The sequence below is a fragment of the Bombina bombina genome, chromosome 6, assembly GCF_027579735.1.
Source record: "Bombina bombina isolate aBomBom1 chromosome 6, aBomBom1.pri, whole genome shotgun sequence".
Taxonomy (NCBI): Eukaryota; Metazoa; Chordata; class Amphibia; order Anura; family Bombinatoridae; genus Bombina; species Bombina bombina.
In genome coordinates this window covers 668229137-668255204 of record NC_069504.1, presented here as the reverse complement: position 1 = coordinate 668255204, position 26068 = coordinate 668229137, and the positions used below count along the sequence as shown (strand labels likewise).

General features: G+C 40.7%; 1 protein-coding gene and 1 long non-coding RNA gene across 2 annotated transcripts in view; one reads left to right on the top strand and one right to left on the bottom strand.

Annotated features, from left to right (window-relative positions):
* The window catches only part of LOC128663428 (uncharacterized), a 109197-nt gene extending 107365 nt beyond the window's left edge, over window positions 1-1832 (bottom strand). Inside the window, exon 1 of the long non-coding RNA XR_008402866.1 lies at window positions 1771-1832. This is a non-coding gene — a long non-coding RNA (uncharacterized LOC128663428). The remainder of the gene's footprint in view (window positions 1-1770) is intronic.
* ADGRA2 (adhesion G protein-coupled receptor A2) overlaps window positions 1-26068 on the top strand; it is a 415622-nt gene that overhangs the window by 179957 nt on the left and 209597 nt on the right. The gene's annotated exons all lie outside the window — the stretch shown is intronic.

Below are 26068 nucleotides of genomic sequence, written 5' to 3'. Positions count from 1 at the left end.
ACATACACATACAGACACACTTACAGACACAGACATACACACATACATACATACATACATACATACATACATACACACATACATACACACATACAGACACACACACACACACATACATACACACATACAGACACAGACACATACACATACAGACACACTTACAGACACACACACATACATACACACATACACATACATACACACATACAGACACATACACATACAGACACACACACATACATACATACACACATACAGACACACTTACAGACACACACACATACATACACATACATACACACATACAGACACCTACACATACAGACACACACACATACAGACACATACACTTACAGACACACAGACACAAATACAGACAAACACATAAAGACAAACATGTATAAGTACTCTAAGGGGCCGATTTATCATGTCCCGAATGGCTCGCCGGAAACAGGAGTTAAGAAGCAGCATTCTTAATGAATCTGCCCAATCTCATAAGATCGGGTTGATTGACACCCCTGCTAGCGGCCGATTGGTGAACTGCTTGTGCAATGTTAAATACCAACAACAGCATATGCTGTAGGCATTCAACAATGTCTGGCGGACATGATACGGTACATCATTTCATGTCCACCAGACATTGATAAATCGGCCCCCAAATCCGTATCAACCTCACAAATTATCATGTTATTCTGTTGAGCTCATCTCTTATATCATAGAGAAATTAATGAGCAAAAAGCTGCCTATAGATATAAGATGGGATATTTTTTTCACTTGCAAAAATAGGAAAAATATCTTTCTAGAAATGAATTAAATTAAAACCTAATACAGTAAAATCTTCTAGTAAGCAGTGTATTAACAAGACAAATTATACCACTTCTGCTTGTACAGTATTTTTAACACAGGAAACAGAAATATGATTCAAGAGGATGGGCTTTCTGTGTTTTACAAATGCGTGAGGTAGAGGAGTAATGCAGTTAAATATGTCACTTTAACAGCAAGCAACACATAAGAGCTGGAGCTGCCATGTAGACCTAGTAAAATGATTGTTAAAGGACCAGTTAATACAGTAGATTTACATAATATGCATGACAAACACATGATATAAAGACAATGCAATAGCACTTAGGGGTAGATTTATCATACCCCGGACCGACATGATTCACTATAGCTGTCGGCATTTAACATTGCACAAGCATTTCCAGTGAAATGCTTGTGCAATGCCACCACCTGCACATTCGCGGCCAATCGGCCACTAGCAGGGGGTGTCAATTATCCAGATCGTATGTGATCGGGACGATTGTTGTCTGCCACTTCAGAGGTGGGGGATGAGTTAAGGAGCAGCGGTCTTACAACCGCAGCTTCTTAACTTAAGTTTCCGGCGAGCCATAAACTTCAGGGGTAGATTGCAGCATCCGCTGCTTGATAAATCTACCCCTTAGTCTGAACTTTAAATGCGTAGATTTTTTTTCTGACAAATTTCAAACTTATGTCAATTACCACTCCTCCTGTATCATGTGACAGCCATCAGCCAATCAGAAATGCATATAAGTATATTCTGTGAAAGTTGCACATACTCAGTGGGAGCTGGTGACTCAAAAAGTGTAAATATAAAAAGACTGCACATTTTGTTAATGGAAGTAAATTGGAAAGTTGTTTAAAATTGCTCTATCTTAATCATGAAAGTTTAATTTTGACTTGACTGTCCCTTTAAATTTATCAAAACAAATATAAGCTTTTTTTAATTAAAGATCTATTGGATATCCTTACATCATGACAGATTGTGTAAAGATAGACGATGAATAACAACCTCAAGATATTATATATTTATGGTCGTGGTCCTCTTTGGAATGAGAGGGGTTAAAATCAAGGAATGTGCCACAGGCTGACAAACAAGGACAGGAGAGGAGAGGGGGCAGGGCAGAGAACTGACCCCATTAGCCTGTGCCCCATCCACAAGCACTAATTGCTCATTAAAAGAGGTTTAATGAGCTTGTGCATGAATGGTTGGGCCCTTGAACCCAATGATGGCTTCTGGCTTCTCTTGTTGCTGGAGGAGAATGGTTTATAAAGCCTGAAGATGGGAGAGAAGAGCCAAGTGCTTGAGATACAGAGATGATCAGTTTATGTGCTTGTGAACTGTACAGCTGGATCTCTGGCAGGTGAAGAGTTAATTCCGAGTGATGTCTAGCCAGGAACATTTGTTCTGTAGATGAGAGGAGATGGGGGGGGGATTACACCTGGTGAAAGAAGGATTGCAAAATTTAATTAATCAATACCATTAACATTAGCCTGCTAGTGCTCACAATCTTACACTAATGAATACCAGACCTGTCAACTGGCAAATATTTAATAGCGTGCATGCATTTGTACATATCTTACATATATTAATAATAGATATTTCGTTCAGTGTGTAGCAAGGTATTAGAATATATATTTATCAGTGTAGTTATGAAAATATAATTTTGTATTCTCCATATCTATATAAGCAATACAAAATATATATTTATTGGCAGTATTTGTTAATTGTCCCCACCTAAGCATAGTAATACATGTGTATCAAAAAGGTACACACCTTTGCAAATGCATTATAAATGACTGTGTGGGAGAATAGAAATAATACTGAGATTATAAAACTGGGTTACCATTTGTGTTTATGATACTTTTTTGCTTTTAAACTATGTAAATATGTTGAACAGACTATTTTAATGTTATATAGTGACAAATAGGGCAGATTTTTTCAACCTACATTAGTATATACAATGAAGAAGCATTAAAGGGCAACACATGGTATTCTCTAATTCATTAGTGAAATGCACGGGTTAAACATATAAATCTTGATTACGAGTGGTGAGCTAATGATATTAAAATATTGCTCCAGCATTAACTATCGTGCCCGTGTATATTGCAAGTTGAAAGTAAACATGACTGCACAAGCGCAAACTAAATATGTGCTTATCTGGTTAGCGCAAGTGAAGACTTCGTGTAAAGGGTTAGGGCTAAAAAAAAGTTGCACCAAACAACATAAATACATTAAAATAAAGTTTTACACTAGTATATACAATATAAAATAAAAATGATTCACATAAATATTAAAATTATATAAGGGTTTAAAGGTATATAGTATATGACAAAGTATTTAAATGGAAAGGGCTATAATGTATATATGCATGCATATACATGTGTATGTTGTATATGTGTATATATATATATATATATATATATATATATATATAGAGAGAGAGAGAGAGAGAGAGAGAGAGAGAGATGTATATGTGTATACATGTGTATTTGTGTTGATATGTGTATATATATATATATGTATATACATAATTATAAACACATATATACACATGTATACACATATATGTATATACTGTATACTTTTGAGCCCTTTCCACTCAAATACCTGAACATAAGAAAAATCATTTTAATTTAGTTTTCTTTTACAAGATATACAGAGTCCACGGGTTTCATCCTTTACTTGTGGGATATATTCCTCCTGCTAACAGGAAGTGGCAAAGAGCACCACAGCAGAGCTGCTATATAGCTCCTCCCCTAACTCCTCCCCCCAGTCATTCTCTTTGCCTATGCTTAGCAGTAGGAAGGGTAAAGTTTATGTGGTGATAAAAAGATAGTTTAGTTTTTCTTCAATCAAGAATTTTTTATTTTAAATGGTACCGGTGAGTACTGTTTTTACTCTGGCATGATATGGAAGAAGAATCATGCCTTGAGTCTGATGATCTTAGCAGTAGTAACTAAGATCGATGTTTGTTCCCACAAGTTTTGCTGAGGAAGTACAGGAGAAGTCTTCAGTATGGGGGAACAATTTCTTGCTGCAAGCAATTCCAAGGTATGTGCAGTCACTTACATTCTGAGGAGACCTGATATATCAGAATTTGGCTGACATATTCCCCATGCGGGGCAAGGGTAAGCAGTATTCCTTATTATAGGGTGGTACTGTGGTATCCTGTGTATTATTATCCCATTCTAAAAACATGGGATACTTAAGGGCTATGTGGTTAGACACTGGAGCAGCCTAGGAAACACCTAATGTTTTTTACAAAAGAAAAGCAGTGTGTACATATGTGTATTAGAAAACCCTTCCCATGCGGTTTTCTCAAGTTTTGACTCATCAGACATGATGGGCGGGGTTTCTGGAGAGGTAGCAGCCATTAGCTCTGGTTGGAACCAGACTGTGAGGCTGTACTTTGGAGTGGGACCGGATTGTTTTGACAGGTCTTGGGGGCAGGTAGGCGCCACAGCGGAACTGTGGCGAGGTGCAGAAGTCATAAGTGAAATTTGTCTGCAGATCATTTGACGCCTAATTTACTCAAATTAACTTTTAACTCTCCTATTACTTGTGGTGCAATATCCGATGGCTCATTAGGTTCTAAAAATAACAAAATTGTTCGTTTTGATTATCGTTTTAACGACTTTGCAAAAACAGTGTACTCTTTTTATAGTTAAAGGCGCAGTAACCGTTTTTGTGCTGAATTGTTTTTTTCACATATAATAAAGATTGGGAACGACTTGTGCTGTTATTTCTAGTCTGTACAACATGTCTGACATGGGAAGTCAGTGTTCTATGTGTTTAGAAGCCATGGTGGAACCCCCTCTTACATTGTGCCCTTCTTGTACTGAAAGGGCCTTACACTGTAAGGATTACATTTTAAATAAAGAAAGTGGGCCTCAGGAGGATTCTCAGTCTGCAGAGAATCAGGATATGCCATCTAATTCTCCCCAAGTGTCACAACCTTTAACGCCCTCGCAAGCGACGCCAAGTACTTCTAGTGCGTCTACTTCTTTTACTTTCCCAGATATGGCTGCAGTCATGTCTACTACCCTTACAGAGGTATTGTCTAAACTGACAGGTTTGCAGGGCAAACGCCATAGGTCAGATATTAATGCAAATACTGAACCCTCTGACGCCTTAGGGACTATTTCCAATGTAAATTCCCAATGCTCTGAGGTGGGGTTATGGATTTTATGTCTGAGGGAGAACTTTCAGAGTCAGGAGATTTATTACCTCAGATGGATTCGGACTTCATGTCCTTTAAATTTAAATTAGAACACCTCCGCTTATTGTTCAGGGAGGTTCTGGCGACTCTGGATGATTGTGACCCGATCACGATTCCCCCAGAAAAATTGTGTAAAATGGACAAATATTTGGAAGTACTTACTTACACGGATGTTTCTCCAACATAGGTGTGTCCGGTCCACGGCGTCATCCTTACTTGTGGGATATTCTCTTCCCCAACAGGAAATGGCAAAGAGCCCAGCAAAGCTGGTCACATGATCCCTCCTAGGCTCCGCCTACCCCAGTCATTCTCTTTGCCGTTGTACAGGCAACATCTCCACGGAGATGGCTTAGAGTTTTTTAGTGTTTAACTGTAGTTTTTCATTATTCAATCAAGAGTTTGTTATTTTCAAATAGTGCTGGTACGTACTATTTACTCAGAAACAGAAAAGAGATGAAGAATTCTGTTTGTATGAGGAAAATGATTTTAGCAACCGTAACTAAAATCCATGGCTGTTCCACACAGGACTGTTGAGAGCAATTAACTTCAGTTGGGGGAACAGTTTGCAGTCTCTTGCTGCTTGAGGTATGACACATTCTAACAAGACGATGTAATGCTGGAAGCTGTCATTTTCCCTATGGGATCCGGTAAGCCATGTTTATTACGATTGTAAATAAGGGCTTCACAAGGGCTTATTTAAACTGTAGACTTTTTTTGGGCTAAATCGATTGATATTAACACTTATTTAGCCTTGAGGAATCATTTATTCTGGGTATTTTGATTTAATAATATCGGCAGGCACTGTTTTAGACACCTTATTCTTTAGGGGCTTTCCCAAAGCATAGGCAGAGTCTCATTTTCGCGCCGGTGTTGCGCACTTGTTTTTGAGAGGCATGGCATGCAGTCGCATGTGAGAGGAGCTCTGATACTTATAAAAGACTTCTGAAGGCGTCATTTGGTATCGTATTCCCCTTTGGGTTTGGTTGGGTCTCAGCAAAGCAGATACCAGGGACTGTAAAGGGGTTTAAAGCTTAAAACGGCTCCGGTTCCGTTATTTTAAGGGTTAAAGCTTCCAAAATTGGTGTGCAATATTTTCAAGGCTTTAAGACGCTGTGGTGAAAATTTGGTGAATTTTGAACAATTCCTTCATGTTTTTTCGCAATTGCAGTAATAAAGTGTGTTCAGTTTAAAATTTAAAGTGACAGTAACGGTTTTATTTTAAAACGTTTTTTGTACTTTCTGATCAAGTTTATGCCTGTTTAACATGTCTGAACTACCAGATAGACTGTGTTCTGAATGTGGGGAAGCCAGAATTCCTATTCATTTAAATAAATGTGATTTATGTGATAATGACAATGATGCCCAAGATGATTCCTCAAGTGAGGGGAGTAAGCATGGTACTGCATCATTCCCTCCTTCGTCTACACGAGTCTTGCCCACTCAGGAGGCCCCTAGTACATCTAGCGCGCCAATACTCCTTACTATGCAACAATTAACGGCTGTAATGGATAATTCTGTCAAAAACATTTTAGCCAAAATGAACCCTTGTCAGCGTAAGCGTGGCTGCTCTGTTTTAGTTACTGAAGAGCATGACGACGCTGATATTAATATCTCTGAAGGGCCCCTAACCCAATCTAAGGGGCCAGGGAGGTTTTGTCTGAGGGAGAAATTACTGATTTAGGGAACATTTCTCAGCAGGCTGAATCTGATGTGATTACATTTAAATTTAAATTGGAACATCTCCGCATTTTGCTTAAGGAGGTATTATCCACTCTGGATGATTGTGAAAATTTAGTCATCCCAGAGAAACTATGTAAAATGGACAAGTTCCTAGAGGTGCCGGGGCTCCCAGAAGCTTTTCCTATACCCAAGCGGGTGGCGGACATTGTTAATAAAGAATGGGAAAGGCCCGGTATTCCTTTCGTCCCTCCCCCCATATTTAAAAAATTGTTTCCTATGGTCGACCCCAGAAAGGACTTATGGCAGTCAGTCCCCAAGGTCGAGGGAGCGGTTTCTACTTTAAACAAACGCACCACTATTCCCATAGAGGATAGTTGTGCTTTCAAAGATCCTATGGATAAAAAATTAGAAGGTTTGCTTAAAAAGATGTTTGTTCAGCAGGGTTACCTTCTACAACCCATTTCATGCATTGTCCCTGTCACTACAGCCGCATATTTCTGGTTTGATGAACTGCTTAAGGTGCTCGATAGTGACTCTCCTCCTTATGAGGAGATTATGGACAGAATCAATGCTCTCAAATTGGCTAATTCTTTCACTCTAGACGCCTCTTTGCAATTGGCTAAGTTAGCGGCTAAGAACTCTGGGTTTGCTATTGTGGCGCGCAGAGCGCTTTGGTTGAAATCTTGGTCGGCTGATGCGTCTTCCAAGAACAAGCTACTAAACATTCCTTTCAAGGGGAAAACGCTGTTTGGTCCTGACTTGAAAGAGATTATCTCTGATATCACTGGGGGTAAGGGCCACGCCCTTCCTCAGGATCGGCCCTTCAAGGCAAAAAATAGACCTAATTTTCGTCCCTTTCGTAAAAACGGACCAGCCCAAGGTGCTACGTCCTCTAAGCAAGAGGGTAATACTTCTCAGGCCAAGCCAGCTTGGAGACCAATGCAAGGCTGGAACAAGGGAAAGCAGGCCAAGAAACCTGCCACTGCTACCAAGACAGCATGAAATATTGGCCCCCGATCCGGGACCGGATCTGGTGGGGGGCAGACTCTCTCTCTTCGCTCAGGCTTGGGCAAGAGATGTTCTGGATCCTTGGGCGCTAGAAATAGTCTCCCAGGGTTATCTTCTGGAATTCAAGGGACTTCCCCCAAGGGGGAGGTTCCACAAGTCGCAGTTGTCTTCAGACCACATAAAAAGACAGGCGTTCTTACATTGTGTAGAAGACCTGTTAAAAATGGGAGTGATTCATCCTGTTCCATTAAGAGAACAAGGGATGGGGTTCTACTCCAATCTGTTCATAGTTCCCAAAAAAGAGGGAACGTTCAGACCAATCCTAGATCTCAAGATCTTAAACACATTTCTCAAGGTTCCATCGTTCAAGATGGAAACCATTCGAACTATCCTTCCTTCCATCCAGGAAGGTCAATTTATGACCACGGTGGATTTAAAGGATGCGTATCTACATATTCCTATCCACAAGGAACATCATCGGTTCCTAAGGTTTGCATTCCTGGACAAACATTACCAGTTCGTGGCGCTTCCTTTCGGATTAGCCACTGCTCCAAGGATTTTCACAAAGGTACTAGGGTCCCTTCTAGCGGTGCTAAGACCAAGGGGCATTGCAGTAGTACCTTACCTGGACGACATTCTGATTCAAGCGTCGTCCCTTCCTCAAGCAAAGGCTCACACGGACATTGTCCTGGCCTTTCTCAGATCTCACGGCTGGAAAGTGAACGTGGAAAAGAGTTCTCTATCCCCGTCAACAAGGGTTCCCTTCTTGGGAACAATTATAGACTCCTTAGAAATGAGGATCTTTCTAACAGAGGCCAGAAAAACAAAGCTTCTGGACTCTTGTCGGATACTTCATTCCGTTCCTCTTCCTTCCATAGCTCAGTGCATGGAAGTGATCGGGTTGATGGTGGCGGCGATGGACATAGTTCCTTTTGCGCGCATTCATCTAAGACCATTACAACTGTGCATGCTCAGTCAGTGGAATGGGGACTATACAGACTTGTCTCCGAAGATACAAGTAAATCAGAGGACCAGAGACTCACTCCGTTGGTGGCTGTCCCTGGACAATCTGTCTCAAGGGATGATGTTCCACAGACCAGAGTGGGTCATTGTCACGACCGACGCCAGTCTGATAGGCTGGGGCGCGGTCTGGGGATCCCTGAAAGCTCAGGGTCTTTGGTCTCGGGAAGAATCTCTTCTACCGATAAATATTCTGGAACTGAGAGCGATATTCAATGCGCTCCAGGCCTGGCCCCAGCTTGCGAGGACCAGGTTCATACGGTTTCAATCAGACAACATGACGACTGTTGCGTACATCAACCATCAGGGGGGAACAAGGAGTTCCCTAGCGATGGAAGAAGTAACCAAAATTATTCTTTGGGCGGAGTCTCACTCCTGCCACCTGTCTGCTATCCACATCCCAGGAGTGGAAAATTGGGAAGCGGATTTTCTGAGTCGTCAGACATTGCATCCGGGGGAGTGGGAACTCCATCCGGAAATCTTTGCCCAAGTCACTCACCTGTGGGGCATTCCAGACATGGATCTGATGGCCTCTCGTCAGAACTTCAAAGTTCCTTGCTACGGGGCCAGATCCAGGGATCCCAAGGCGGCTCTAGTGGATGCACTAGTAGCACCTTGGACCTTCAAACTAGCTTATGTGTTCCCGCCATTTCCTCTCATCCCCAGGCTGATAGCCAGGATCAAGCAGGAGAGGGCGTCGGTGATCTTGATAGCTCCTGCGTGGCCACGCAGGACTTGGTATGCAGATCTGGTGAATATGTCATCGGCTCCACCTTGGAAGCTACCTTTGAGACGAGACCTTCTTGTTCAGGGTCCGTTCGAACATCCGAATCTGGTTTCACTCCAGCTGACTGCTTGGAGATTGAACGCTTGATTTTATCGAAGCGAGGATTCTCAGATTCTGTGATCGATACTCTTGTTCAGGCCAGAAAGCCTGTGACTAGAAAGATTTACCACAAAATTTGGAAAAAATATATTTGTTGGTGTGAATCTAAAGGATTCCCTTGGGACAAGGTTAAGATTCCTAGGATTCTATCCTTCCTTCAAGAAGGATTGGAAAAAGGATTATCTGCAAGTTCCCTGAAGGGACAGATTTCTGCCTTGTCGGTATTACTTCACAAAAAGCTGGCAGCTGTGCCAGATGTTCAAGCCTTTGTTCAGGCTCTGGTTAGAATCAAGCCTGTTTACAAACCTTTGACTCCTCCTTGGAGTCTCAATTTAGTTCTTTCAGTTCTTCAGGGGGTTCCGTTTGAACCCTTACATTCCGTTGATATTAAGTTATTATCTTGGAAAGTTTTGTTTTTAGTTGCGATTTCTTCTGCTAGAAGAGTCTCAGAATTATCTGCTCTGCAGTGTTCTCCTCCTTATCTGGTGTTCCATGCAGATAAGGTGGTTTTACGTACTAAACCTGGTTTTCTTCCAAAAGTTGTTTCTAACAAAAACATTAACCAGGAGATTATCGTACCTTCTCTGTGTCCAAAACCAGTTTCAAAGAAGGAACGTTTGTTGCACAATTTGGATGTTGTTCGCGCTCTAAAATTCTATTTAGATGCTACAAAGGATTTTAGACAAACATCTTCCTTGTTTGTTGTTTATTCAGGTAAAAGGAGAGGTCAAAAAGCAACTTCTACCTCTCTCTCTTTTTGGATTAAAAGCATCATCAGATTGGCTTACGAGACTGCCGGACGGCAGCCTCCCGAAAGAATCACAGCTCATTCCACTAGGGCTGTGGCTTCCACATGGGCCTTCAAGAACGAGGCTTCTGTTGATCAGATATGTAGGGCAGCGACTTGGTCTTCACTGCACACTTTTACCAAATTTTACAAGTTTGATACTTTTGCTTCTTCTGAGGCTATTTTTGGGAGAAAGGTTTTGCAAGCCGTGGTGCCTTCCATTTAGGTGACCTGATTTGCTCCCTCCCTTCATCCGTGTCCTAAAGCTTTGGTATTGGTTCCCACAAGTAAGGATGACGCCGTGGACCGGACACACCTATGTTGGAGAAAACAGAATTTATGTTTACCTGATAAATTTCTTTCTCCAACGGTGTGTCCGGTCCACGGCCCGCCCTGGTTTTTTTAATCAGGTCTGATATTTTATTTTCTTTAACTACAGTCACCACGGTACCATATGGTTTCTCCTATGCAAATATTCCTCCTTAACGTCGGTCGAATGACTGGGGTAGGCGGAGCCTAGGAGGGATCATGTGACCAGCTTTGCTGGGCTCTTTGCCATTTCCTGTTGGGGAAGAGAATATCCCACAAGTAAGGATGACGCCGTGGACCGGACACACCGTTGGAGAAAGAAATTTATCAGGTAAACATAAATTCTGTTTTTTCCGGTTCCTAAGAGAATTTCGGAAATTGTTAAGAAGGAATGGGATAGACCAGGTATACCGTTCTCGCCCCCTCCTAATTTTAAAAAGATGTTTACCATATCTGACACCATGCGGGACTTTTGGCAATTGATTCCCAAGGTGGAGGGAGCTATATCTACTTTAGCTAAACGTACAACTATACCCATTGAGGACAGTTGTGCGTTTAAAGACCCTATGGATAAAAAATTAGAGGGTCTTCTAAAGAAAATTTTTGTTCACCAGGGTTTTCTCTTACAGCCTATAACTTGCATGGTTCCAGTAACTACTGCAGCTGACTGGAAGAGTCTCTGAAGGTTGAGACACCTTTAGAGGACATTTTAGACAGAATTAAGGCTCTTAAACTAGCAAATTCTTTTATGACTGATGCTGCTTTTCAACTTGCAAAATTAGCAGCGAAAAATGCAGGCTTTGCCATTGTAGCGCGTAGAGCGTTATGGCTAAAGTCATGGTCGGCTGACGTATCGTCTAAATCTAAGCTTTTGTCTATTCCCTTCAAGGGTAAGACCCTATTCGGGCCTGAACTGAAGGAAATAATCTCTGACATTACTGGGGGTAAGGGTCACGCCCTACCTCAGGACAAGCCCCTCAAGATGAGGAGTAAACAAAATAATTTTCGTTCCTTTCGAAATTTTAAAGGAACTTCCTCTGCCTTCTCTCCCTCCACTAAGCAGGAAGGGAACTTTGCGCAATCCAAGGCGGTCTGGAGACCTAACCAGGCCTGGAATAAAGGTAAACAAGTCAAAAATCCAGCTGCTGCTACCAAGACAGCATGAAGGGGCAGCCCCCGATCCGGGACCGGATCTAGTAGGGGGCAGACTCTCTTTCTTTGCTCAGGCTTGGGCAAGGGATGTACAGGATCCCTGGGCATTGGAAATTGTGACCCAGGGGTATCAGTTGGAATTCAAGGACTTCCCCCCAAGGGGAAGATTTAATCTTTCATGATTGTCTGTAAACCAGACAAAAAGAGAGGCGTTCTAACGCTGTGTAAAAGACCTCTACACCATGGATGTAATTTGCCCAGTTCCAGATCGGGAACAAGGGCAGGGATTCTATTCAAACCTATTCGTAGAGGGATTCTATTCAAACCTATTCGTAGTTCCCAAAAAAGAGGGAACCTTCAGACCGATTTTAGATCTCAAATGTCTAAACAAGTTTCTCAGAGTCCCATTGTTCAAGATGGAGACCATTCGTACAATTCTGCCTATGATCCAGGAGGGTCAATACATGACCACGGTGGACCTGAAGGATGCGTATCTTCACATCCCTATCCACAAGGATCATCATCAGTTCCTGCGATTTGCATTTCAGGACAAACATTCTCAGTTTGTGGCCCTTCTCTTCGGGTTGGCCACGGCTCCCAGGATCTTCACAAAGGTCCTAGGGTCTCTTCTAGCGGTTCTCAGGCCTAGGGTCTCTTCTAGCGGTTCTCAGGCCGCGAGGCATAGCAGTGGCGCCCTATCTGGACGATATCTTGATCCAGGCGTCAACCTATCATCTGTCCAAATCTCACACGGACATCGTGTTGTCATTTCTGGGAACTCACGGTTGGAAAGTGAACGTAGAAAAAAGTTCACTAGTTCCACAGACAAGAGTTCCATTCCTGGGATCTCTGATAGACTCAGCAAAAATGAAAATATTTCTGACAGAAGTCAGAAAATCAAAGATTCTAATTACTTGCAGGGCTCTGCAGTCCATTCATCAGCTATCAGTGGCTCAGTGTATGGAAGTCATCGGACTAATGGTAGCGGCAGTGGATATCGTTCCGTTTGCTCGCTTTCATCTCAGACCACTACAACTGTGCATGCTCAGTCAGTGGAATGGGGATTATGCGAATTTATCTCCTCAGATAAATCTGGACCAAGAGACCAGAGACTCTTTTCGGTGGTGGTTGTCGCAGGACAATCTGTCTCAAGGGATATGCTTCCGCAGGCCATCTTGGGTAATAGTAACGACAGACGCCAGTCTTCTGGGCTGGGGTGCAGTCTGGAATTCCCTGAAGGCTCAGGGTGTGTGGACTCAGGCGGAGTCTCAATTACCAATCAATATTCTGGAACTGAGAGCAATATTCAACGAGCTGCTAGCGTGGCCTCAGTTGGCTTTGGCCAAATTCATAAGGTTCCAGTCGGACAACATCATGACTGTGGCGTATATCAATCATCAGGGGGGAACAAGGAGTTCTCTAGCGATGATAGAAGTATCAAAGATAATTTGATGGGCGGAGGCTCACTCTTGCCATCTGTCTGCGATCTATATCCCAGGAGTAGAAAACTGGGAAGTGGATTTTCTAAGTCGTCAGACTTTCCATCCAGGGGAGTGGGAACTCCACCCGGAGGTGTTTGCAACATTGACTCATCAATTGGGCACACCGGAATTGGATCTGATGGCATCTCGACAGAATGCCAAACTTCCACGTTACGGGTCCAGGTCAAGGGATCCCCAGGCTGTACTGATAGATGCTCTAGCAGTACCTTGGTCGTTCAGCCTGGCTTATGTGTTTCCACCTTTTCCTCTCCTTCCTCGTGTGATTGCCAGAATCAAACAGGAGAGGGCTTCAGTAATTCTAATAGCGCCTGCGTGGCCACGCAGGACCTGGTATGCAGATCTAGTGGACATGTCATCTCTGCCACCGTGGAGACTGCCATTGAGAAAGGACCTTCTCATTCAAGGTCCTTTCCAACATCCAAATCTCACTTCTCTGCAACTGACTGCTTGGAGATTGAACGCTTGATTTTATCTAAGCGTGGGTTTTCTGAGCATTGATACTCTGATTCAGGCTTGCAAGCCGGTCACTAGAAAAATTTACCATAAGATATGGCGTAAATATATTTATTGGTGTGAATCCAAGGGTTACTCATGGAGTAAGGTTAGGATTCCTAGGATTTTGTCTTTTCTCCAAGAAGGATTGGAGAAGGGATTATCAGCTAGTTCCTTGAAGGGACACATTTCTGCTTTGTCAATTTTGCTTCACAAGCGTCTGGCAGAGGTCCCAGATGTTCAGGCATTTTGTCAGGCTTTAATCAGAATCAAGCCTGTGTTTAAACTAATTGCTCCGCCATGGAGTTTGAATTTAGTTCTTAATGAACCCATGCATTCCATAGATATTAAGCTGTTATCTTGGAAAGTTTTGTTTTTAGTAGCTATTTCTTCGGCTCGAAGAGTTTCTGAGCTCTCTGCGTTGCAAGGTGATTCCCCTTATCTTATATTCCATTCTGATAAGGTGGTTTTGAGGACTAAACCTGGATTCCTTCCTAAGCTTTTTTCAAATAAGAATATTAATCAGGAAATTGTGGTTCCTTCCTTGTGTCCTAATCCTTCCTCTAAGAAGGACGTTTGTTACATAATTTGGATGTGGTTCGCTCTTTAAATTTTTATTTACAAGCGACGAAAGATTTCCGTCAAACATCTTCCCTGTTTGTTGTTTATTCTGGGAAGCGTAGGGGTCAAAAAGCTATGGCTACCTTTCTTTCTTTTTGGCTGAGAAGCATCATCCATCTGGCATATGAGACTGCTGGACAGCAACCTCTTAAAAGGATTACGGCTCATACCACTAGAGCTGTGGCTTCCACTTGGGCTTTTAAGAACGATGCTTCCGTTGAACAGATTTGTAAGGCTACGACTTGGTCCTCCCTTCATACTTTTACAAATTTTACAAATTTGATACTTTTGCTTCTTCTGAGGCTATTTTTGGGAGAAAGGTGCTTCAAGCAGTGGTCCCTTCTGTTTAGGTTCCTGTCTTGTCCCTCCCTTTCATGCGTATCCTAAAGCTTTGGTATTGGTTCCCACAAGTAAAGGATGAAACCCGTGGACTCGGTATATCTTGTAAAAGAAAAGGAAATTTATGCTTACCTGATAAATTAATTTCTTTTACGATATACCGAGTCCACGGCCCGCCCTGTCATTTTGGGACAGGATTTATTTTCTTTTTTATAAACTTCAGTCACCTCTGCACCTTGTTGGTTCTTTCCCTTTCTCTTCCTATACCTTCGGTCGAATGACTGGGGGGAGGAGTTAGGGGAGGATCTATATAGCAGCTCTGCTGTGGTGCTCTTTGCCACTTCCTGTTAGCAGGAGGATTATATCCCACAAGTAAAGGATGAAACCCGTGGACTCGGTATATCGTAAAATAAATTAATTTATCAGATAAACATAAAATTCCTTTTAATATTTAATAATGTGTTTTACTGTAAATGCACTATAAAGATTTTGCATTTCAATGTTCTTCCCATAGGGGAAAATGTTCTATGTATTTTTTAAATAGATATTCCTATATACCTGTGTGTGTGTATATATATATATATATATATATATATATATATATATATATATATATATATATTACAAGAAATACATTATATTTGTATAAAAAAGTAGAACATTTTCTCCTAGGTGAAGAACAGTGGAATGTAAAATATTCATAACTACCTTCTCAGTTGGTGAGAGCAGCTTGGAATCCTGGAGAGCAGTTATATATTTTTTTTCGTGTATCTATTCAGTCCACTACTGCTGAAACTTAAAGGGCCACTGTAAGTAAATATTTTCTATGCCTGTTACTAACTAACTACCCCAAATACGCTTTTTATCAATAGCATTTCATTAACATATCTCTACCGTATATCAGAAATCTTGTCTGCAAATTTAATTGTTTTCCAAACCCACTCCTTGGGTATCCTTTGCTCTGTACCAATCCGCTTACAATACCTAGGTTTCAAAATGGCGCTTTAAACACAAAGTTATTGGTTTAAGTATTTTGAACACGCAGTGCTGAAAATAGTGGGCAGGATAACGTGACATCATCGGCGAATAAAAGATATAACTTTTAGAACGTTATGAAACTTCGTTTTGGAGAAAATATAGGTCAGTAGGTTTTAATTAATGTTTATTAACTTTAATATGTTAGTTGTTTAGCTTAAACATTATAACAGAAAGTAATCCTTTAATGCTGCCAAAGTGTTTCATTTTCTATATTGTTTAGAAATAACTTACAAATGAACCTTGTATTATGAAATATTGAATCAATACATTACTATTTCTAGTATTTAATGGGACAGTAAAGTAAAAAATGTAACTTTCCTGATCAGATAATTTATACAATTTTAAATAACTCAAATTTAGTTATTTAATTTGCTTTGTTCTCTTACTATCCTTTGTTTAAAAACATACTGAGGTAGTCTTAGGAGTAGCAATGCAGTACTGAGAGCTAGCTGCTAATTGGTGGCTGAACATATATGCCTGTCGTCATTGGTTTACCAAATGTGTTTTGCTAACTACCAGTAGAGCTTTGCTGCTCCTTCAACAAAGGATAGCAAAAGAAACAAGCTCATTTGATATGCAGTCAACCTGATAATGATATTATTATTATCTTTCACCTAAATTACAAGTTTTGCGGTATGGTGCGGTAGGGTACGGCTATACCGCTGAAAAATTAGCCATTCCGCGTGGAATGGCAGGTCTCCCATATTACAATTCGCGGCGGTATAGATATACCGGAAGCATTTTAGCCTGTAATGCAACAATCCATTTCGCACTCAAAAAATTACGCTTGAGTGCGAGATTTCCATGACGCTGTATTACAGGTTGTGTGGTCCGGCTAAAATGCTAGCGTTATAGGCTATATCGCCCTGATCCATTCCGCAATCTGACACCAGTAGTTTCACAAAACTCTTAACTAAAATGTTACAAAGTACACTCACACCCATAAACTACCTATTAACCCCTAAACCGCAACCCTCCCACATCACAAATACTGTATTAAACTTAACTCCTAATCCGCCGGCCCCCACATCGCTACTTCTAAACTAAACCTGTTGACCCCTAAACCGCCGGCCCCCGGCATCGCAACACACTAAATTAAACTATTAACCCCTAAACCTTATACCCCCCTAATTTTAAATTAATTTTACAATATAACTATCTTTAAATAAATAAAAACTTACCTGTGAAATAAAAAAACTATAAAATAACCTAACATTACTATTTTAAAACAATAAAATTAACGAAAAATAAAAAAACCTAAATTACAAATTAAAAAAATCCCAACACTACGAAAAAATAAAAAAAAATATTACAAAGAAATAAAAACTCTAAAATTATAAAAAAATAAAAAACTCTAAGATTACAAAAAATAATAAACTAAATTATCCAAAGTAATTAAAATTACACCTAATCTAATAGTCCTTTAAAAACAAAAAAGCCCACCCAAAATAAAAACACCCCCTAACCTAACAATAAACTATCAATAGCCCTTGAAAGGGCCTTTTGTAGGGCATTGTCATAAGTTAAACAGCTTTTTTACCTAAAAATGACAAAGCCCCCCTAACAGTAAACTCCCCCACTGAACCAACCCCCCAAAAACCTAAGTCTAAAATAAACCTAAGCTACCCATTGCCCCTAAAGAGGCATTTGTATTGGCATTGCCCTTAAAAGGGCATTCAGCTGTTTTACTGCCCATCCCTAAAAAAACACTAGGCCCTTTTAAGGGCTATTGGTAGTTTATTGTTAGGTTAGGGGGTGTTTTTATTTTGGGGAGCTTTTTTGTTTTTATAGGGCTTTTAGATTAGGTGTAATTTTTATTATTGTGGATAATTTCATTTATTATTTTTTGGAATCTTAGGCCTAGATTTAGAGTTGGGCGGTAGCCGTCAAAACCAGCGTTAGAGGCTCCTAACGCTGGTTTTTACCGCCCGCTGGTATTTGGAGTCAGTCAGGAAAGGGTCTAACGCTCACTTTCCAGCCGCGACTTTTCCATACCGCAGATCCCCTTACGTCAATTGCGTATCCTATCTTTTCAATGGGATCTTTCTAACACTGGTATTTAGAGTCGTGGCTGAAGTGAGCGTTAGAAATCTAACGACAAAACTCCAGCCACAGAAAAAAAATCAGGAGTTAAGAGCTTTCTGGGCTAACGCCGGTTTATAAAGCTCTTAACTACTGTGCTCTAAAGTACACTAACACCCATAAACTACCTATGTACCCCTAAACCGAGGTCCCCCCACATCGCCGCCACTCTATTAATTTTTTTTAACCCCTAATCTGCCGACCGCACGCCGCTGCCACCTACGTTATCCCTATGAACCCCTAATCTGCTGCCCCTAACACCGCCGACCCCTATATTATATTTATTAACCCCTAATATGCCGTCCCCAACGTCGCCGCTACCTACCTACACTTATTAACCCCTAATCTGCCGACCGGACCACGCCGCTATTATAATAAAGTTATTAACCCCTAATCCGCCTCACTCCCGCCTCAATAACCCTATAATAAATAGTATTAACCCCTAATCTGCCCTCCCTAACATCGCCGACACCTAACTTCAAGTATTAACCCCTAATCTGCCGATCGGAGCTCACCGCTACTCTAATAAATTTTTTAACCCCTAAAGCTAATTCTAACCCTAACACCCCCCTAAGTTAAATATAATTTCTCCAACATAGGTGTGTCCGGTCCACGGCGTCATCCTTACTTGTGGGATATTCTCCTCCCCAACAGGAAATGGCAAAGAGCCCAGCAAAGCTGGCCATATAGTCCCTCCTAGGCTCCGCCTACCCCAGTCATTCTCTTTGCCGTTGCACAGGCAACATCTCCACGGAGATAGCTTAGAGTTTTTTGGTGTTTAAATGTAGTTTTTGTTCTTCAATCAAGAGTTTGTTATTTTAAAATAGTGCTGGTATGTACTATTTACTCTGAAACAGAAAAGAGATGAAGATTTCTGTTTGTAAGAGGAAAATGATTTTAGCAACCGTTACTAAAATCGATAGCTGTTTCCACACAGGACTGTTGAGATGAAGTAACTTCAGTTGGGGGAAACAGTGGGCAGACTTTGCTGCTTGAGGTATGACACATTTCTAACAAGACTCGGTAATGCTGGAAGCTGTCATTTTCCCTATGGGAACCGGTAAGCCATTTTCTTAGTTTAAGTAAAAGAATAAAGGGCTTCATTAGGGCTTAAAAAACTGGTAGACATTTTTCTGGGCTAAAACGATTACTTTACTAAGTATATTTGGCAGATTATTACTTTTAATAGTTGTTAAATCTTGGGGATTGTTTTAATAAAAACGGCAGGCACTGTATTGGACACCTTTTTCACTGGGGGCCTTTTCTAGTCATAGACAGAGCCTCATTTTCGCGCCTCTAATGCGCAGTTGTTTTTGGAAAGCATGGCATGCAGATGCATGTGTGAGGAGCTAAGAACCACTGAAAAAGCTTATAGAAGGCATCATTTGGTATCGTATTCCCCTCTGGGCTTGGTTGGGTCTCAGCAAAGCAGATACCTGGGACTGTATAGGGGTTAAATGTAAAAACGGCTCCGGTTCCGTTATTTTAAGGGTTAAAGCTTTCAAATTTGGTGTGCAATACTTTTAAGGCTTTAAGTTACTGTGGTGAAATTTTGGTGAATTTTGAACAATTCCTTCATACTTTTTCACATATTCAGTAATAAAGTGTGTTCAGTTTAAAATTTAGGTTGAAATATTTTTTATTGGTACGTATCACAACATATCAATCATGACAATAGCATTTTAGATTTTAACAATGGTCAATCTATGCTTTACGGTGTCAACATCCTTTATTTTTGTATAACTATCCCCTCCCCTCCCCCCCTCCCCTCTAACTTTAACAACAAACCAAATGTTTAACAAAATTAAAACATTAATTCTTCCCGTTGAGCAGTCAATAATGTCTCTTACTTTATTATCTACATTTTTCCTTTTTGATTTCGGTATTTGTTACCACTGTTTATTCTCTCACACTAACTGTTTTTCTGATGGATGAGGAGTATTACGGCCCTAAGCTTTTATTCCCTTAAGCATTCTGTGTTCCCTCCGGACCCAGATCAGTAATCCTACGAGCTCCGTGTTTATTCATTATCCAATGTACCCAAATATTCTGAAAGTGCCCCATCTTGCTCTGTATCCATGCTGCTGACTCAGACATTGCATAAATGCCTTCTATTTTATCTATTACTTCCGACCATCCTGGCGCCCCTACCTTCCAGTACCTGGCTATACAGAGTCTTGTGGCTGTACATAATATGTTGATCAGTGTATTAACCGCCGAATTTAAAGATTCCTGTGGGACATGTAGTAAAGCCTGTGATGCTGTTAGCTTAAATGTATCTCCTAACATTTTTATGAGGAGGTTTTCAAGTTTATGCCATGTAGGTTTTATTTTTGGACAATCCCACCACATATGGATATAGGATCCAATCTCTGAACATCCCCTGTAACATGATCTGCTATCCTGAGGAGTGTAATGTGACGATTTCAAAGGTGTGAGATACCATCGATATGAAGTCTTAAGTGCGTTCTCTATGAGGTCTGCTCCTATTAATCCCTTACTGATACTAGCATAAATATTCCGCCATTCCTCTTTCTCGTACCGAGCTTCTAAGTCTATTTCCCAGTTCTCATGTAACTTCGGTTTTGTTTTGTTTTTGGCTTCCTGCAGCGCTAAATATAACTGCGATATTACTTTTTTTCCCCTATCTGATGATTTTGTAAGCTGTTCTAGAGTAGTGAGTGTAGCGGGTATATGGCCTTGCCTATATTTGTTGATTGCACTGGATACCTGGAGATATAAAAACCATGGTAAAGTGACTGGGTGTATTTTTTCTTTTATCTGTGTATATGTCATCACTTTTCCTTTATCTAAGACGTCCGCTACTCTGTAGAGTCCCTTATTCTCCCATTTGGCTACTTGTCTCTGAAAATCTATGTGTATCAGTGCTCTAAGTGGTATTGTCGTGGATTGCTGTGGAATGAGTTTCAGTGTTTTAGTCAAGTGATGCCATAGCTGCTTAGTTTCCTCTGTGATCTTCAGTTTTTGCTGTGACTTCTGTGTTTGCGTATTGGGGTTCCATATGATGTCTATTGGGTTACTATAGCCTCCTATGTCTGCTTCGATGCCAGGCCATGTAAGACCTCTGCAGCCCTTAACTATTAATGTAGTCTGTGCTAATCTGGCTGCCTGATAATAGTCCACCAAATTGGGCACACCTATGCCTCCTAAGTGTTTATGCTGTTTGAGTATGTGTGCAGCAATTCTGGCCGCTTTATTGCCTCTTATAAATCTAATTATTTCTGACTGCAAATCTTCCAGATCCTTTTGCGGGACTTTGATAGGTAGAGCTCTAAACAGATATAGCAATCTTGGAAGCACATTCATCTTTACTGCCACTAGTCTACCGTACCATGAAAAACTGCCCTTCCGCCACTTTCTTATATCGTTTCTTATAGTTTTAAAGAGAGGAGGATAATTTGCTTTGTATAAGGTTTCCGGTGAGGGTGTAATTTGTACCCCCAGGTATTTAATTGCGTTTTTAGCCCATTTAAAGTCGAAATTGGCTTCTATTAATTTTTGTGTATGCGTCGGTATTGACAATGGGAGAGCCTCACATTTGTCTGAGTTAATTTTGAACCCCGAGACCCTGGAGAATTCATCTATTAATTGATACAGATTGGGGAGGGACCTCAAAGGTTTTGTGAGCGTAAGTAAAATATCGTCCGCAAATAAAGTTAATTTGTGCTCCCCCTTTTCTAGTTGGATTCCCTTAATATCTGTGTTGGTCCTAATGCAAGCTGCTAAAGGCTCCACGCAAAGGGCAAACAGAAGGGGCGACAACGGGCATCCCTGTCGTGTGCCATTTAATATATTAATGGGCCTTGATTGATACCCTGCTGCTCTTATCGTGGCTGTAGGTGCTGAATATAGACTCTTTATTGCCTTAATGAATTTGTCTCCGAATCCCACATGTTTTAGAATGTCTAGCATGTATAACCAGTCCACCCTGTCAAACGCCTTCTCCGCGTCCAGTGAAAGGAGCAGAGAAGGCGTTTCCGTTTTCTCCAAATACTCCACCAGGGCTATAGTACGTCGTACATTGTCAGGGGCTTCCCTATCCTTAATGAAACCGACTTGGTCGGGGTGAATCAGTGAGGGGAGATATAGCTTTAGTCTATTCGCCAAAATTTTTGTGAAAATTTTCACATCTTGGTTAATTAACGAAATTGGCCTATAATTTTGGGGTAGTTTAGAGTTTTTTCCTGGTTTCGGGATTACTACTATCTTAGCTCTTAGTAGGTCTGGTGGGATCTGGGCACCCCCCAAAATATCATTACAAAATTTATGTATATGTGGTAACAGATTTGTTTTGTAAAATTTGTAGTATTCTCCCGAAAACCCGTCTGGTCCGGGCGCTTTGCCATTTTTGAGGTCTTTTATTGCTAGACTAATTTCCTGCATTGTAATCTCTGCCTCCATCGCCTCTACCCCTTCTTTATCTAATTTGGGCATATCTGCTTTCTCTAAAAGTTGGGACTTGATAAGTTCTGTTTGAGTGGTATATTGTGCTGTATGCCCATTATAGAGCGTCTCATAATATTGTGCGAAGCAATCTGTAATTTCTTGTGGGTTTGATGTTACTGTCCCGTCTGTTTTTTGTATTTGTCGGATAGACATAGTTTTTGTCCTTTCCCTCAGCTTATGGGCTAGATATCTGTCAGGTTTATTTGCGTGTAGAAAATAAAATGTTTTCAGTTTATGTAGTGCTCTAAGGGAGTTATCATTTAAGATTTTATTCAGGTCTTTCCTTTTTTGTGTTAATTGTTCTAAAATTGCTTGGGTCTTGGTGGATCTATGTGTTCTCTCTAAGTCCTCAATGTCTCGCTGTAGGGTGTCTACCGTACTTCTAATCTTTTTCAGGTGTTTTGCTTTTTCTTTGATCAACATGCCTCTAATGAATGGCTTATGGGCTGCCCATATAATGCTCGGACTGCTTAGAGAATTAGTGTTTATACTCCAGTACTCTTTAAGGTGTCCGAGAATTGTAGATTGTATGTTTGGCTGTTTTAAGAGCACTGGATCATACGTCCATGATCTCTGTCTGTTTACATTTATTATGCCGTCTAGTTGTATTTGTATAATAGAATGGTCAGACCATACTGAGGCGTGAATTTTTGAAAATGTTAGGTTGGGTAGCAGAATTTGGCTAATGTAAATATAGTCCAGTTTAGTGTATAATTTGTGTGCAGGTGAGTAATATGTATGGTCCGAGGTCTGGCCATATAGTGTTGTCCATGTATCCAAAATATTGTGGCTCTCTAGTGTGTCTCTAATGGATTTAGAAATAGAGTTTAGTCTTAACTGTTTGCTAGAAATTTTGGATGAAGTGTCCTTCCTAGTTGTACTTAAGTTTATATTAAAGTCACCTGCTAAAATAATTTTTGTTTGCGACCATTGAGTCAGGATGTGGGATAGATTTGTAAAAAAGGTATGTTGTTGTTCGTTAGGAGCGTATATGTTGCACAGTGTGACCTGTGCTCCCTGTAAATTACCCCTTACTATAATATACCTTCCCTCCTTGTCCTTTATGATCTCTTCCTTAGTGAATTGGAGTGAGTTGTGTATGAGGACAGATACCCCCCTTTTTTTGCTATCAGCGGTGGCATGAAAATGTTGCTGAAAATGTTTTGACCAGTGTCTAGGGATTTGCTGTTGGACGAAATGTGTCTCCTGGAGGAATATGATTTTGGCCCCCAAGTTTAAGTATTGTGTGATCGCTGTTTTCCTTTTTGTGTCTGTGTTTAGACCCCGTGTGGGATATGATATGTAACTTAGCTGCCATATGTAGTGTCCCCCCTCCTCATCCCCCTATACCTGAATAGTACGTCCTCCTTATCCTCACTTCTGTTTTTGTTATTCTGATTTTCAGTTTTCTGGAGAGAAAAATTTTCATTATACTGCTCAACGGAACTTGAAATAAAAAAAAATAACCCAATTTTAAACATAGTCACAATCGTATATACAACATTAATATTTGTCTGGTGTTTTAACTTCCACCCAAACATTTCACTTTAGTTGGATATGTAGTTATGTTAACAAAAACTGCTGGATTGCACCCTATACATATTAAAACATGAGTGCTCTAGAAACTAAGCGAACTGGCTTATCTTGCCCTGGGTATAAACTGTATAACATTAGATATAGCAGATTTGATTTAATACCTATTCATCTTTTATCTATTGTAATTAACCTAATCAACTGATGTCAAAGAATTTCAAACAATTCACATTGCATAAACTGGGTCCTACCCCACATCAGGGGGCTCACACCTGTGTCACCTATTTACCATCGTAGGCTTACAGTGAATCATAAACATTATGCCCCCAGATTATGTACTCTCCTCCTTATTGTAGGAGAAGGTTTAGAAGCACAAATGTCTACATAAATACCGTCTCATTTTTGTCTCTGGTTAGTCCTTCAAGGTCTTTGTTTTCTTTTGGGAACTTTTGTCCATCTCTCAGTTTGTTGGATTCCTCTCTGTTGTCGAGGGGGTCTTCTGTTGTTATCCTGTTGATTATCAGGATCCTCTGGGCACTCTAGTTTAAGTATCTGACAGATCCCTGGAACATCTTGTTTATCTTTGAGCGTAATTGTTTTCCCTTCGTGGTGTATATGGAGGGCAAAGGGGAATCCCCATCTGTATATGATCTGGTTCTTCCGCAATAACTGTGTTAGAGGACGAAGGGAAGACCTTTTTTGTAGTGTCTTGACACATAAATCCTGATATAGTTGTACAACAGTCCCTTTGAACTTGAAGGTAGGGTTTTTCCTCGCCGCCAGCATGATCTCCTCTTTTTCAGGAAATCTCAGTAGTTTGGTGATCACATCCCTTGGAGGTTCCGTGTCCCTCGGTTTAGCTCTCAGAGCTCTATGAGCTCTTTCCATCTGAAACTTTCCTTCCTCCGAAGATCCTGTGACTGCTTGAAAGAGTTGTAGTAAATAGGAAGTTAGATCTGGTGTTGTTATGGATTCCGGAATACCTTTTAGTCGAATATTACATCTTCTATTCCTATTTTCTAGGTCTTCTAATTTTTCATTAACTTCTGCTAGTTCTTGTTTTTGTTCAGAAATTTGTTGCAAGACTGCTGTTATCTCTTCCTCCATGGTCTCCTCCTTTTCCTCCAGGGACTCAACCCTTGTGCCCAGACTAGTGATATCGTTCTTAATCTCAGCTAAACTGTTTGTTACAGTAGTCTGAAGTGTGTCCATTTTCTCCCACATCTTATCAAAAATTGAAGTGATGTCCTGTTTAGAGACTAGATTGGTAATGTCAGCTTTAGTGGCTGGGGCATGGGATTCCTCAGCTATTATTGATTCCCCATCAGACTCCATTTCCTCTTCTGGTAATATGTCTCCTTTATCTTTGGTTTTATCTCCTTTAGAAAGTTTAAAGAAATCCTGCACAGCTACTGTTTTGAGTGGAGTTGCTGGTTTATTTTGTCTTCTGGCTGCCATGCTGTGTTTTGCAAAGTTATGCCAATGAGATTTTATTTTGTCTTTTCCCGTTCCCCTTATCTGCTTAGAAAAATAGGGCAAGAGAGGTAGAAAATGCTGTTAAAGCTTTATAGTATATATATAGTCCCTTTTTCTTAATGTTTGTAATCACTTCTTCTTTCAGTAGCACATAATAGGGTTTTTATTGCTTTTTGTGTTTTGCTGTCTAAAAAAAAAAGAGAAAAAAGGAGCACCCTTCGTTATATTATACAAGATATGGAACCTGTGGGCTACGTTAAATGCCTTGTGAACGTTATTATGCCTTCATTCTGCTGTGTTTTCTCCTTATTTCCCTTCATTGGGGCATTCTTTCTTCTCCAGTAAATCTCTCAATAAACATCTATATATATATAGCCCAGAGTGTTTTGATAGTATCCTTTTGCTTGCTGGCCCCTTTTCTAGAAGTAGCTTCCCACGTGGCGTTTCAGCCTATAAACTTTTCCCCAGTGTCTCTGTGCCTTTCGCCCTATATCATGGTGTAATTTCAGGTATGGTGTGGCTTACCGGAGCTCTAGCCATATGTCCTCCGTCTGTGAGATCTCTAATCTTGACTGTGGAGTGGCTTCTTTCCGCTTAATTAGTTCTAGGCCGCCCTCTCATTGCGCCATTGCGTTGCTTCTCCTCCGCTTCTTTT